Source organism: Macaca nemestrina, chromosome 4 (assembly GCF_043159975.1).
Source record: "Macaca nemestrina isolate mMacNem1 chromosome 4, mMacNem.hap1, whole genome shotgun sequence".
Taxonomy (NCBI): Eukaryota; Metazoa; Chordata; class Mammalia; order Primates; family Cercopithecidae; genus Macaca; species Macaca nemestrina.
This window is the reverse complement of record NC_092128.1, coordinates 93668272-93684467: the sequence shown is the minus strand read 5'-3', so window position 1 is coordinate 93684467 and position 16196 is coordinate 93668272. Positions and strand designations below refer to the sequence as shown.

Here is a 16196-nt window from a genome sequence, read left to right as displayed (position 1 = left end):
TTTGTTTCTCTTTTCTTACAAAAGAGAAACAAATTGATACACTTCACATCACCCGGTAAAGCTTATTTTTTCTGAGAAGGCCATAAGCCCTAACGGCTCAGAATCTAAGAGACCTTCACTGATTGTCATCGCCTAGCGGCCACCGCAAACCTTACAGTCAATCATCTTCCCCCGGGCCCCGGATCACGCCCATTGCTCAGACCACGCCCACTCAAGTCGCCTCAGAGCTCCGCCCCAGGCCCAGCAGAAGAAGATTCTCATTGGTGGAGAAGTTGTTCTGATCCCGCCCCGGAGGACTGCGATAGGCTGAATCGGCGTGGGGCGGTGGTGGTTGGCTGCTTGAGGACGGGTCCCTGGTCGTGCCTGTCAGAGAGGCTGGCAGCAGTGGCGGCTCTCCGGGCTGGGTTGTCAGTCAGTGAGAGGAGGGGGAAGATGGCTAGCCGGGACCCGTTCTGCTAGGAAGAAGGGGAGCAGGTGGTGCTGCTACTCGGGAGGAAGCAGAGCAGCTGCCGTCGCTGTGGCTGCGAGCCTCACGAATCGAGGTCCTGCAGGTGGAGCTCCGGCAGCCGCTCTGGTGAGTCCAGCCGAGAGACCCACGCCGGGCCCCCAGGGCGTCTGGCGACAGATAACTTTTTTTTTGTCAGGGAGGAGCCGGGGCGAGGCGGCGGCAAGGACAGGACCGAGACTTTGTCCCCGGGGCCGCGGCTCCACTGGGGGTAACGGCTCCCGCGCGAGGCGCCACGGGTGGGCGCGAGGCGGCGCCAGGCGCTGGGGGCTTCTGGCGGGCGGGTGGGCAGCGGCCGGCGAATGTTCGCCCCGAAGTTGGGCGCAGCCCGCCCGCTGCCTGGAGGGCGGCAGCTTTGTGCGCGCGATTCGGGTCTCTCCTTCCCGGCGAGGAGCGACTAGTCCAGCCTTCTGCCGTGACCCGGGTGCCGCCGCCTCGGCCCCACCGGCCGCTCCTCTGCGGGATGGGCCTGGGGCGGGAGCCCCCGGTCCCCTCCCTGCCGCGGCGGATGCTCCGGCCTCTGCCTCCTCTCCCATCCGCGCTCTCCGCTCCCGCGAGGCCGCCGCTGTCCGTCCGGTCTGGTGGCCACAATGGTCACTATCGACCCCCCGCCCCCGCCCCTTGGGAGGATAGTGTTGGCCTGAGTCGTTCTTGGGTCCCCTGCAGGGCGGAGAGGTTCAGACAGCAGCCACGCTTCCTTCATGGGTTATTACGCTGAAGATCTCTTCTTGAGCCCTTGCCCTTTCTTTCTATGAGTTATTCCTCTCCCGAGGCTCATTTTAACATACTCGGGAATCCTCGGGGGTTTGGCTCCAAATGGTTGCATTAAAACACCCCCAAGTTTGTATGCTTCAGAGCGAAATTTGGTGTCCGCCCGTCAGCTTGCACATGTGTGCTTTGTGAGTTTAGACCTTCCTGAAAGATTTTAATTTTGCCTAAGTGGTTTAGTACTGCACAGAATCTGCTCTCTGAGAAATACACTATCACAAGCCTGGCAGCCGCGGCGCTCTTCAGGTAGGGGGAATTCGTTCCACCGGCAGCTACTCCTTATCTCAGAGACTGCGCTACAGGCAGTAGGGCCAAGCTGACCTTTTGCAAATTATTTATCCTTGGGTCACACAGTAGTTTTTTGGAGCAGGTGGGCCACCTCTTTGGTTCATGTAACACTTGACAGTTTGAGGTTTTCAGCTTTCATATCTTATTGGCATACAGTCAGAAAGACTGGGAGGCTTGTTTTCCATGAGAACATTCTTCTGCTAACATCCACAGGCACCCCACCTCCCCCGACATTTCTAAGTATTTTTTTTTCTTTAGGTGAACACATTTTAAGGTTTACAGGATGAATAGTAGTCTAAACCCCCATATTTTTGAAGTGCAGGCAAAGGCAAGGAAGGAAAAACATTTAAGATCTGCTTGGCCAATAGTAGCTTCAAAGTTAGCTATTCAAATAATCAGTTCAATCAAACCAAGTGGCAAGGGGGAAAAGCATCACATATTTAGGAAACAAATTCTGGATTTGACTCGTTTATCCTTATTCAATTTATTGAAATTACCGTAGAGGGATTAGAAGGATTAGAAACCTTCTTAGTCATCGGCATTAGCAGTACCTGGATACAGACACCCGATGAGGCATTAGCTGGGTCAGCGTTTATCCTTGCTGTGCTTCCTTTCTTTGTTGTATTTCTGTTTTATGAAATTTGCTCTGGGTTGTATTTTTTAGACTGGTGTCTTTTTGACAATGTGTTTAATATATGTACTGTTTTATTCAGCATCCTGTTGCCTAATATTTATTTTATAATGGATCTTAAGAAATTTTAAGAAATCAGTATTCAAGACCTCTTTTGGGGTATCGTTTATATTTTATAAATAATTGCAATTATGTCAAGCATAAATTTATTTTTTTCACTCTTCCAGGCTGAGTAGGTACTAGGGATACAGAAATGAATGTCATAGCTCTTGTGTTCAAGGAATTTACTATCTAATATACAAGGTGTTAGTAACATTACAGTAAATTAACAATTATAATACTATGTAGTCAGTGGGAATGGAGATATGCCTAGTGTAGTAGGAGAGTTTAGAATAGGAGATGGTTAACTTGCCTTGAGTGTAGGTGGAGTTGGGAGCACACAGCCAAGTTGTGAAGGATGATATAATTTTGCCAAGTGCAGGAGGTAAGTAACTTCCCAAGAGGAGGATATAATAAATGAGAAGGCAAGGAGGCCTGAGAAACTGTGGCGATTTAGATAAGTCATTGACAATGACAAGTCAGTGTCAATTGACATTGACAGTTGACAAAGTCAGTAACATTGACATTGATGTGGCTTGAATGCAGGGATTAGTAGGGAAATGGTGCCAGATGAAGATAGTGAGGGTGGTAGAGGGCCAGATCAGGGAATGGTATCCTTAGCTAAAGTGATTGGATTGAACGTGATAGATGAGAAGCCATTTATTGGATTTGTATTTTAGACCTTTACTGTGGCAGAGTGAGGGAAAAACTGACAGGTCCTAATCACCTATGAGAAGAAAGGAGGACTCAGGACTCTGAAGGTTTGACTTGGGGTTCTGTTGATTGGAAATGAGGAACACATAAATAGAAGGAAGATGATAAATTCTGTTTTGAATTTGAAGAAGCAGTGGAACTTCAGGTGAATATATAGATAGATGTTTGTATCTATGGATGTGAAAATCAGGATTAAAGAGATGATTGGGGGTTGAATTGAAGCTATATTGATTTGGTTGTGTTGAAATGACTCAGGGAAAGCCTTTAGCATGATGAAAGTGGCAGCTAGAGAACAGACTCTCATAAATAGCAGAAGTAGGGAGAAGAATTGTCTGAAAGTTAGAGGAACAGTAGCTAGCAAGGTAGGAGGACCATCAGGAAAGATGCCAAGGGTGGGGAGATTTTCCAATGGAGGAGGAACAGGTTAACATTTTTGAATGCTGCAAGGAGGTGTCAAGTTAGGAGAGGGCCCCAGTGACCACTGAATTTGTCAGGACTCCATAGGTAACTTTAACAAGAACAGTTTTAACTGAGTGGTTCAGAAACCAGGCTTCAGAAGATTGAGAAAGAATGGGTGTGATAAAGTAGACATGCTTGATTGAGACTTTTTGAGAGAACTGAAATAAAGAAGGGAGAAAATGATAGCTATAGCTTTCATTGAGCAGTGGTTCTCAATCTTGGCTATGCATTTATTTACAATATTGTAATAATAATTTACAATAATCTCAGGAGCTTTAAAGAATTTTGTTTTCCAGAGAGAACCCCTATACCAATTTGGTGTGGGGGGTGTTGAACCCAGATATCAATATTTATTTCAACAGCTTTTCTGTTGAAGTGTAATTGATATGTAATATACTACATATATTTGAAGTGTACAATTTGATATTTGACATATGTTTATACCTGCAAAACCATCACCATAATCAAAATAATATTCACCTCCAAAAGTTTCCTGTGTCCCTTTATAATCTTTTCCTCTTATCCCCAGGAAACCACTGTCTACTTTCTATCACTATTGATTACTTGCATTGATACTTTTTTATAGTTCCTTAAGTAATTCCAGTGTGCAGCCATGATTGAAAACTATTGCAGAGGAATATTGTTTGAAGGAATGTTATGTTTGTTTGTTTACATGCATAAGGAAAGAGAGAGTAGAGACAAGTGGGAAGAGATTCTTAAGCAATTTAGGAAAGATGAGATAATTATTGGAACTAAGACCCTGAGGAGCTAGAAGTGGATGGAATTCAGAGCTTTGACTAGTAAGAAAGGAAGACATTTCTGGAAGCGACATCTCTAAGAATATAATGTTAAAGACAGTATATTTCTTTGTTATCATCATCAAAGTTGGCATATAGTATCCAAATTGGTTCCCTGAAGTACTTCTGAAGTACTTAAAAAAGTTAGAGAGCATGTTAACATTGTGAAAATGGATACTGCTCAGAAAAATTCCTTAAATGGAGCCTGAGATCCCTGGCATCATCATGTAGTGCTTTGTCATTTTTTTGGAGGGGAGCAGATGGAATTAGCAGTTTGACTATTGCTTATTGTTGAGAGCCAAGTCCTGCCATAGACTTTTTGACCTTCTCAGAGTTAGGCTGCATATCTGCACTAAGGGAAAAGAACATTTAACACTTGAAAATCTCCTATTTAAGGTATCTTTGCTCAGAAGAAATCTTGTTTGCTTGCCCTTTGGATATATGCCTTATAAATACATTTGAGGATAAAATCATTCCTCTGTCTCCTAAATGAGACAGAGAAGAGTTTTGACTAGAAGTTCTCAAAGGCCCACATTTTCTATCTTGAGAAGGGTAATAGCTATCCTCACCTCACCACCTTTTTTTTTTTCTTTTTGAAATTTCTGGCTCAGGATTTGGATATAGGTAAAATTGAGTCCTGCTGGTTCTGAGGTCCAGGGCTTGTTCCTCAGCCTTGACTCTAAGCTTTCATAGGGGGCTGAAAACAGAATAGCTTATCCAAATATTATTTGGCCTTGTAACTTGGTCATAAATAAAGAAGAAGTGAAAAGTTTTGTCTGATTGTATTCTAGAGTTCTGAAAATTTCTTTCATTGTGATTAAATAATTAAAGTATGATTCTTTTCTAGAGAGGAAAGTCATCCCTAATTTTGGTGCAGCCTAAAAGAGTGGAAATATTGATGTTAGCATGATTTTGGACATTATTATTATAGTCACAGCCATATTGTAAACATTCTATATTTTCTTAATTACTATTATAATAATCATTGTAGGAAATTTGAAAAATTCAGGAAAGCATAAATGGTAAATAACACTTATAATGTCTCCACCCAGAGATCCTTATTTCTTTTGTGAATTACCTATTAGTGTCCTTTGTCTATTACAACACTGGAGATTTTTAAATACTAAGTTATGAGAGCTCTTTGTATATACAAACTATTAGGTCTTTGTCAAATTACATTGCAGATAATTTCCCTAGTTTGTCATTTTTATCTTAATTTTGTTTTTGATGTGAATTTTCTTTTTAAACAGATTGCTAACATTTTAATATGTTTAAACTTATCAAATTTTTATTTTATGATACCTTGCTACTTAGAAAGGGCTTGTATTCCCAAATTATATGACTGTTCACCTCTATTTCCTTATATTAATTTCACAGTTTTTAAACAAATTTACATCTTTAGTCTGTTTGCAGTGTATTTTAACAGAGTGATGGTTCAGTTATTTTAATGCTACTTATTGAACAATTATCTTCTTCAGAGGTTTTAAATACCAAATCATGTGTATATACTCTATAGATATGGATATATGACTTTTTCTATTTAGTTTAATTGGGCTATTTATTTTTGCTCTAGTGATTCCAAACTGTCTTAATTATTGTGAGTTTTTAATGTATTTCACTAAATGGTTGTGTGAATACCTACTATTGTCTTTGTTAAAACATTTTCAGCATTTCTCATATATTTCTTTATTCATGTTACATGAAAGGCAGTAAAGATTCTAAAAGAACCTCACTGGAATATCTGAGTGAATTTTCTAGAGAAAGTTGTACTATCTCTATTAATACAATGTTATCATTTATTGAAGTCATCTTTTATGACTCAAAGATGTAGTTTTGAGTTTACTTCTTGTATTTTATAGTTTGTAGTTTTCTTCATGTGAGTTCTGCCTATTTTTCAAGTGGTATTTTTGATATTTTAAAACTTACTGATTCTATTGGGAATGGAACTTTTAAAATTATTTTATAAAGAGGATTCTATGTACCTGATGGAACATAGAAAGATGGCTAATTCTCGTATACTGTTTTCTAACTGGTCATTTTATGAAACTCTTAATTCTGATAGTTTTTATTGTGTTTTGTAGTAACTCAATTATAGCACGTGTAAATGGTGATGATTTTGTCTTCTTGCCAACACTTAATCCTTATTTCTTTTTCTTAGGACGTTGATCAGACTTTCTAGAATAATGTTAAGTTATAGCAGTGAACAGTGAGGATCCTTGGCTTATTTCTCATTTAAATGGAAACGCCTTTAGGGTTTCACAGTTGTGTATTCAAAATTTTTATTTGTGGTATGTTAAGGAAATAGTCTTCTATGCCTTTTCAGGAGGAACCAAGACAGATACTTAGTTTGCTCACATGCCCTCTTATGTACCTTGAGATGATCATATAGTTTTCCTTCTTTTACCTATTGGTTGATGAATTGTGTTACATTTCCAAGTAGCTTTCATCAAACAATTGCTGTCTTAGGGATAAAGGCAACTTGATAATAGCATATCTCTTTAAAATAGTGCTATATTTAATTTGCTATATGAGACTGATCTTTAGTGTTCCTTTTATATTACCTTTTTAAGGTTTTGATTTCTGAATATGCCAGCTTTGTGAAAAGAGAGACTGAGAGAGAAGCTTTCCATCTTTGCATGTGCTCTGGCAATTAATCTCTTCCTTGGAAGATTTGAAATAGATTGGCTCTAAAAATGTCTAGGTCTTTTTGGACTGAATACAATTATAAAGATCTTAATATGTGCTTAAGTACTAAGTATTTTGCATAATTAATTTCATTTAGTCCCTATATAACTTTATGAGGTAAAAATTGTTTATTCTACAGACAAACATAGACTCAGAGGTTAAGACAGTTGTTCACGCCGGGCGCGGTGGCTCAAGCCTGTAATCCCAGCACTTTGGGAGGCCGAGACGGGCGGATCACGAGGTCAGGAGATCGAGACCATCCTGGCTAACACGGTGAAACCCCGTCTCTACTAAAAAATACAAAAAACTAGCCGGGCGAGGTGGCAGGCGCCTGTAGTCCCAGCTACACAGGAGGCTGAGGCAGGAGAATGGCGTAAACCCGGGAGACGGAGCTTGCAGTGAGCTGAGATCCGGCCACTGCACTCCAGCCCGGGCGACAGAGCGAGACTCCGTCACAAAAAAAAAAAAAAAAAAAAAAAAAAAAAAGACAGTTGTTCACCATCAATAAAGTACACAAAGTTTAAACTCAATTCCTATCTGATGTAATGCCCATGTTTTCTAATCAGTACCCTAATGTTTTTCTTAATTTCTTCACCCCATATTACTGAGAAGTAAATTTAATCATTTTATTTGAGCATCTTATTAAGTATTTTTCCTCTTTGCACACTGAGTTTTAATTTTTGGTAACCCTATTATAATTATCACTGGTCTGTTCTGTGCTGATGTGTCATATCTTTTGCTATTTTAATAAATACTGTGATCTTGGAGTGAGGTGGGATAGCGTGGGTGAACTTAAAATTGTTGTTCATATAATGCACTTAATATAATTTACATTTTAATTTGTTGAGTGTTCAAGATCAGTTTGCATTATTGAATCCTGTTTGTACCTTGTAAAGAATGTTAAGTGTACCACATACAAGAGATCAAAGAGTTTTGGAAACACAGTACTTTTCCATTTTAGTTTGAATTATTTTTGTTGTGAGCCTTGCATCAGGGTAGCTTTTTAGTAGTAATGTTAAGGGATATTTGTTTGGTGTTTTCTTGAACAAAGAGTCTTTTGCTAGTTGACAAAGAGTTGCTTTCTCATATAAATACATAGAATTCATTCAGTCACTTAAGAATTCATTCAGTCATTTATACTTGACTTAATGAAAACATATATGAATTATTAAACTGTACCATGCAAATTAGGTTCTAGCCTATTAGAATGTTTATATTTACTCTTATGTTGAGTGATGTATAGGCTTGGAAATTTAAGAGAATAGTGTAAGCCTTAAAAGTGCTTAAATTGGGAAAGCAATTGTAAACTTTTTATTTATCTTTTTGAACTCTTATGTTCCCCCCCTTTAAATGTAAATTAACGTTTAATTAATTCAGTTAGGGTTTTGGTTATAATCAACACACCCAGACTGCATTCCCCATGCCCTTCCTACGGGGACAATCTGAACCTCTCAAACCTGCCAGACACATACATGCTCTTTTGTTCTAAATTTCAAGGTTCCTGCTGATTTGTTAATCAGGAGATGTCACAGTTGTGGACAAGGTGACAAATAGCCCCCGCAGCAGTGCACCCATTAGTAGTTAAGAAAAGGGAGAGACTATTTTGGGAAATCATGAAACTTCAAGTGAGTCCTGATAGGGAAATGGAGAGGAAGGTGAAAATATTATAGAAATGGATGGGGGAAGAAGGGAAGATAAAAATGTGTAAATCGAATAGATTGTTGGAGAAATATAGAAAATTGGTTACATAGGTGATAGAACCAGAATATTCAAGTCAGTGAGGTCAAGAAGCAGAGTTTCAGAAAGAAAGACTCTTGCTTCAGGTTACAGAAAAATAAAGACCATAGAGAAAGAACTGATAGAGTTGTCATTTATAAGGTCATGGAGAGTGGATGATGAGACCCAAATTTATACTGTAAAAGGGATTAAGAAATAAATTGATGGTGAGCAATTGGAAGTGGTGGTAGTAGATTAAGCTACTAAATCAGAAAGTTAATCAGTGAAGAGTAAATAAGGATGGAGTAACTAGGGCATTAGAATCTGATGAAGCCTTACTCTTGTGGCCCCTCTTTTCAGAACTGTAAGATCATGAAATACATTCTTAATTGTCCAAATGATAAATACTTTGTTAGTGATACCTAGAGGTATAATTCATTGAGTACCTTTTGTTTGCCAATGCTTTATTTGCATTATTTTTAATCCTTAAAACATTCCTAAAAGATAGGTGTTATTATCTGTCATTCACAGTTGAGGAAACTGAGACTTAGAAAGTTTAAGTAACTTGTTGAAAATTGGTATGGGTTTTTTGGACTCCAGAGTCAGCATTCTTTTCATTATGCCATGTTGTTTCCTTTATGTATTGAGCTGTGTTAAAACACTGGGGGCTTATAAGAGGAATATAGGTGGGATTCCTCTGCTTGTAGAAAGTCGTAGAAGAGGCCGGCATGGTGGCTCTTGCCTGTAATCCCAGCACTTTGAGAGGCTGAGGCGGGTGGATAGCGAGGTCAGGAGATCGAGACCATCCTGACTAACATGGTGAAACCCTGTCTGTACTAAAAACACAAAAAATGAGCCGGGCATGGTGGCACGCCCCTGTAGTCCCAGTTACTCGGGAGGCTGAGGCAGGCGAATCGCTTGAACCCAGGAGGCAGTGGTTGCAGTGAGCTGAGATTGCACCATTGCACTCCAGCCTGGGCGACACAGCGAGACTCTGTCTCAAAAACAAAACAAAACGAAAAAAGCAGTAGAAGAGAAATCCTAATTATGCTTGCCATAATTTGTGTTGACTATATTTTTATTTAAAATGTTTTTATAAAGGGAATCCTGGTAAGCTCCCCTACTATATTTATAATATCTGATTTTTAACAATTTTTTACCCATGATAATGATGGGTTGAGAGGAAAGGAAGAACAGGTCAAGAAAAAGCATGTAAAGAAAAGTAAGACTAAAACTTGTTATTTTCACTATGAGAACTTCTAATATGTCATACAATTTTAGGTAGCACCTCAGAAAGGCCAACCTCTTCATGGAAATTGTATCGAGCTAGTCACAAGATGGTAATTAGAGCAGATATTCTTCATGTCACCAGATTATAGAGCTCCAAAGAATTTATTGTAATATAGTGTGATTTATTGAATTTAGATTTCATCAATCAGGAATTAGTTATTGGTGAAAGGGTCTAAGCAGATGTTTGATTTTTCTGTAATAAACCTTTCTTCAAAAACAATGTGTAATTGAAAAAGAAATGCTTAAAATACTTTAGGGATTAAACATTCTTATAGGACTTTGAAGTACTTTGGGAGGAACCAGGATAGAAATTTTTGCTGTGCTAATTTTAGCCTCATATTCAGCTACAAAACAATATCTAGGTTACATTCTGCTGTACTAGTATAAGACAGTATTATTGAAAACTTTATTTTAAAAATAATTTTATAATTCAGCCTCTGCTAAAACAAATTGACTCTTAGCCCAGTTAATATGAATCAGCGTGGTCATACTGAACTATTTATTTCTCCTTTGGTTACTATAATATTTTTAAACCAAGAAAAACAACTATATTCATGATATCCACATAGTTTCTGATTGGGGAGAATCAAATAGAATTTTGTACAGTCAAGATCTGTTGTTTTTATTATTATGGCCCTATTAGCACACATGACTACCATTAACTGTGTTTACTTACATTTTCTTATTGCACTTCCCTCTTTGCCCTACTATTTTCTATTGAACATCCGAGCCTCTATTGGCAGACCTCTTTAAAGATTGAAAGTCTCATTCCAACATATTAAAGGGCAGCGACTTCCTCTAAGACTTTAACTCCCAAGTTAATTGGAATTTGATTCTCTTAACATTTCTGTCTTTCTTTGTCCCCAACATTGCAAAAAGGAAAGCACTTAGAATGCAAAAAACTTTAAGGAGTCAAAGTAGAGCTGTGCTTTGGAAACCACATTTCCATATGCTATTATGTTTCGGAGAGAGGAAAGAGGGGTTATTGATAGTAAAATGATTGAAATATAATGTTTACATTGGGCTTTCTTTTACATTCCTCCTTATTTTTTCTCATAGCATTCATTTATTTTATTTTATTGCTTATATTCTGATTTACCTTGGTTTGTTTTTAAAAGAGCTTAAGACACACCCATTTCTGCTGTTTTAGGTTTGTCTCTCCTAATAGTCTGTGAATCCCCTAAGTCAGCCATGTCATATTCATTTTTGTAAATCTAGTATCTAAGACATAGTTGGCATTTAATAGTTTATGAATAAATGGATGATATTTTACCACCTTAATATAAGAAAAAAAAGAGCCAGGTTGGTTGCTGAACCCTAGATTACTGCAGCTTTAGTGGTATTATGGGCTGCACTGTGTCCCATCCAAAATTCATAAGTTGAAGGCCTAACCCCCAGTACCTCAGAATGTAGCATCATTTGGAAATAGGGTCTCTAGAGAGGTAATTAAGTTAAATGGGGTAATTAGGATGGGCCCTAATTCAGTATGATTGGTGTCCTAGTAAGAACAGGAAATTTGGATAGGCCGTACAGAGGGAGGACAATGTGAAGGCACAGGGAGAAGACCACCATCTACAAGCCAGGGGGAAAGGCCTGAAACTATTCTCTCAGAGCTCTGAGAAGGAACCAACCCTCCTGAATCTTGATCTTAGACTCCTATGAATCTTGATCTTAGACTCCTAGCCTAGAGAACTGTGAGAAAATAAATTTCTGTTGTTTAAGCCACCCAGTCTGTGGTACTTTGTTACGGCAGCCCTAGCAAACGAATATAGATGGCTTTTATACTTGGATGTAGCAAAATCTCAAATACCCTTAATTTGCCTATTCCCAAGGAACAGTTTGCCAAGGCGAATGTCAAAACCTCAAAAATTTATATACTTCTCCTAGGTAAAACATGGAAGAGAAAGATTTGGATAGCTTAATGAAGAAAGTAATAACTATTTGCTCCTCCTTCATCTTTCCCAATACAGCCAATCGCAAGCAACTGGCTAATTCCTTAATTTAATTGAATTTGTTTAGTTCGGCAAGGAGAAAGTGTTTACAGGGTATTTGTGTTCCTAAGTGTTCAAGAGCCTCTCCCAATAAACCTGGTTCCTTTTTCATGGTAGAAAATGGAAGAGGAAGACTAAATAAAATACTTTTTAATATGATGTTAATTTGAGCTAATGGCTTGTGTATAATCTTAGTCACATTATTTTACTTGAGTTATAGTCAACAGGGGCAAAACAGTATGTCTTTTACATGCCCATTGCTGTGGTAGTTGCTGTACCCTTTGATCATCAACTAGTCATACTGAGTTGCCACAGTGGTTGTCAGCGTTTTTTCATTACATGCTGTAGCCACAAACTATATATATATATACACACACACACACACACACACACACACACACACACACACACAATTTTTACGATTATTTCTTCTTGACATTTTTAATTGAGTTATGTATCAAATAGTGCTGTGTTCAGTCAGCTTTTATAGTGCTTTGAGATACTTCACTGAAGAGAAAATTTCAAACATATACAAAAGCAAAACATTTGCTCTTTCATCATTTGGAGGCAGTTTTCCCATAGTTCTGAAAGTAGGGTAAACTAAATTAGAGAACTGAACAAAGATCTCAGCCCCAGAATTAAAAAAAAAAAAAGTTTGCCCTAAAGCAAAGGAAACCAAAACCAAACAGAAAACCTCTGACTTAGGGGCACATAAGAATTTTGGTCTAATTTTGGCATTTCAACTTCAGTCACACCCATATGTTTTTGGACCACTTTTGTTACCAGTATGTAGGCACTGTGGTAAATACCAGTTGATAGATTTTTCTCATCTTTTTTTCTTTTCCTTCATTGCAACTGAGAAAAATACTGCAACCACATGCTAACAAGTGGCAGAGCTGGGTCTAAGTAAATTGAATACTTTTTCTCCAGTACCCTACCGTGTTCTTTTACTACCCTGTAGTTCTCAACCTGGCCGCCAAACACAGTCATCTGAATAATTTACTTTTCCCTACCAATTTATTTTAAAATGAAAATATCCTACTTTTCAATTTAGAATGAAAATATTAGGAAGAATAAAAGAGTAAACAAGAGTAAATTATTTATGAGATAAGGGAAAGGCTTTGAACTGTTTTAGGTGCCGTGGGTAGGGACTGCTGATAGCATGGTGATTAGAATGGGGTCTTTGGAATTCGACTGCATGGGTTCTAACCCTAACTTAACCACTTTGGTAGTGTGTGATCTTGGGCAAGTTATTTCTTTAAGTGTTAGCTTTCTTTTTTGTGAAATAGAGATTATGTTAATTTACCAGCTAGGATGGCTACGAGAATTAAATTAAAATTCCAATAAATCGCTTAGCATAGTGCCAGAGACATAAGTGCTTGAGGAATGTTAGTCATTATCACAACATTATCCATGGACATCTACCATTGCTACTTATGACACATTCGGTCACACTGAATGTTTTCCAGACCATATTCCCAGTGATGCCGGTTGCGTATGGACAGCAAAGGATCCCATGGTCAAGTGCATTTAGGAAAATATTTCATTCTAAATGCGTTTCTTGGAGATTAGTAATACAGATTTAGCATATTAAAGGCTCTTAAAAGTCCTTTGATTAAAAAAAAAAGCTTCTTTAACTTTGTCAAGTAGTTAAATTTTCACAAGGAAAGCCTTTCTTTCTGCTGTCCTCCAGGGTCTGTCTTCATGTGGCTTCTCATGCAGATGTCTGTCCCTCAGCTCTTATAGCATGGTGGTTACCCTCTAAGAGGGACAGTTGAAGAGGACAGGTCCTAGATGGAAGCTCTTATTAAGCTTCTCCTTGCACCATGCTTGCTAAAGTCCACTGGCAAAAACATGTCACTTTGCCAACTCCAGCATTGATGTGGAGGAGGACTACACAAAGAAGTAAATAACAGGAGAGATCATTTGTTGAAGGTCGTAAATATAATAGTAATAGAGTACCACATATTTTTTAAAAAGGTCCATGATGTATTAGGTGAAAAATAATCAAGTTTTGGTAGAATGTGGTTCTATTTTTATGTTAAAATCAAAATATAAATGGACTGTGTATACATGTATGTATATATGTGCATATATACATATGTACATGTTTTGATAGAGCAGATATATTTTGTTTTGGTTGAGCAGATATCTATATAGATATAGATAGGTACCTATATATATATACATGTGTTATTTGGTTGATATATTTTTCTTGGTTGAAAAGATATATTTTGTTTTGGTTTAGATATACTGCTCAATACTTTTTAAGGGTAGAGAGTTTTCAGAACTGCTGATTATATAGTATATGTATAGAAGAAAGTCTGAAATAATATAAAGTTAACAGTATTTTCTTTTGAAGAGTGGGATAACAGCAGTGAGAACGATGGTTATTTATTTTAATTATGTGGAAAAGATTTAAGTGCAGCAATTTAAAAAAATCTCTAGTAAAGAAAAATATTAGCAGGGATGGGAGATCAGTTTTCTTCCTAGTGTTCATAGTTTTTGTGTGTGTTTTATTTTCTTTCTTGGTGGAATTTTTATAATCTTTTATAGTTGCATAGTGAGCAGAACCCTTGTTTTAAACTCTTCATTATTGATTTTGTGTATTTCTGATAATTTTCTCATGATTGCCTTTGCAATTATTCCTTTAGAAAATGTAAGATGCTACTTTGACTTATTTGCCTCTCGTCTATTCCCTGCTTTTCCTTTGCCATCTGGATTACAATTGCCTTAAGGACACAGATCATATTTTACTATTCGTTTGCTAATAGTGCACACTAATAGAAACACTTTACATTATGCTCAGTAGACACTCAAGGACTTGCTGAATTATTAATGTTGCAGTTTGAACATATAGTAGTATTGACTTTTTGCATATATGAAAATATTGAATGAGTTACCCCTTAATGTGACCTCCCATTCTATGTTTGTTTTTGCTACTTCTATTGCTTTGTTCTTACTCTGACCCTGCCCAGCCTACTGTCTGGATAAATTATATGAACAGGCTGTCAACTTGACATCCTGTTCTAGTGAATATGTAGAAAGCATTTCTAATCACTATGCTATTTAATATGCAATTGTGTGATAATCATGTCAATGAATGTGATTGAGGTAATTATTATAGTTCAAAATTTTTACACTGATCTCTTGAAATCTTAACATAAACTTTATAATTTGTATGTTATCAGGGCTTACTGAAGTTTGATTCACTGAGGTAATACTTGAATCACTTCGTATGTACTATAATTATATTTTGTAAAAGTTGGTACAAACATTTTGGAAAGCTTTATTTCAGCAATAACTGCTCTTGTAGATTTTTACCCAATATTAAATGTAAAATAATTGGTTTGTGATATTTTTATGTTTAATGAAATATATAACATATTAATGGACTTTTAAGATTTCTTATAAAATTCTAATAAGAGGTTTTCTAAGTCAAGGTTATCTGCATCAATCAGTCTTTAAAATAATCAGATGATGCTGTTGTGTCTCACAGATGCAGTGTCAGTTCTCTCCTGGCAGCTTACCTTGCCAGTGCATGCATTTCATTAATAAGAGCCCCGGGTTTTTCCTAGGTAGGGTGTAAAAGCTGAGGAGCAAAAGGAAGATAGAGAGGAGAAGCATAGTCAAAGACATGGAGCCTGGAGTGGCATGGAGTATTTTGGAGAATAGTGTTAAGTGAAATTTGGATAAGTAAATTATGACCATATTATAGGGAAAGTTTGATATAGAATATTTGTTAGGTCTGATGTCATGGTGTGTTCAGGAGAAAAGTAATTTCAATAAGATTATATGGCAGCAACATGCATGGTGCACTGGAGAAGGGAAGAAACCAGGAGCCAGAAGGCTGTGTGATCAGCACATGCAGAGGAAATAAAGGCCCAGACTCAGGGTGTTGCTGTGGAGATGGAGAGCAGATGGTAAATTTGACAGGCATTATAAAGGGTGAAATTTATTCCTCTATTCAATAAATATTTATTAATACTTGCTGTATGTTACTAATGCTTATAATATCTGGACTGAAATTTGCCTGTAATTACTAATACGGTTTAAAACTTTAAAATTATGTTATGTAATTTTTATTTGAAAAAAAATAATGTTGAACCACTGAGTCATGTGCTATATTAATGTCAATAAGAAGTGCTCATCTTAGTGCCGTGGTTCCCAGAGATCTCACCATTCTGTCTGCTCTTATCTCAAAGAAATCTAATTTGTTAATACATTGTACATGATCTTAGTCAAGGCTATTT

The 16196-nt window shown here is 37.5% G+C and overlaps 1 protein-coding gene across 3 annotated transcripts in view; it reads left to right on the top strand.

Moving 5' to 3' along the window:
* Nucleotides 1-324: 324 nt before the first annotated feature.
* HYCC1 (hyccin PI4KA lipid kinase complex subunit 1) overlaps nucleotides 325-16196 on the top strand; it is a 111460-nt gene continuing 95588 nt past the window's right edge. The window contains exon 1 of one of the 3 annotated variants that reach the window (XM_011731152.2): nucleotides 325-574. The gene's annotated coding sequence lies outside the window, so the exon portion shown is untranslated. The remainder of the gene's footprint in view (nucleotides 575-16196) is intronic. The other 2 variants (XM_024790951.2, XM_011731151.3) reach the window with 2 other exon arrangements.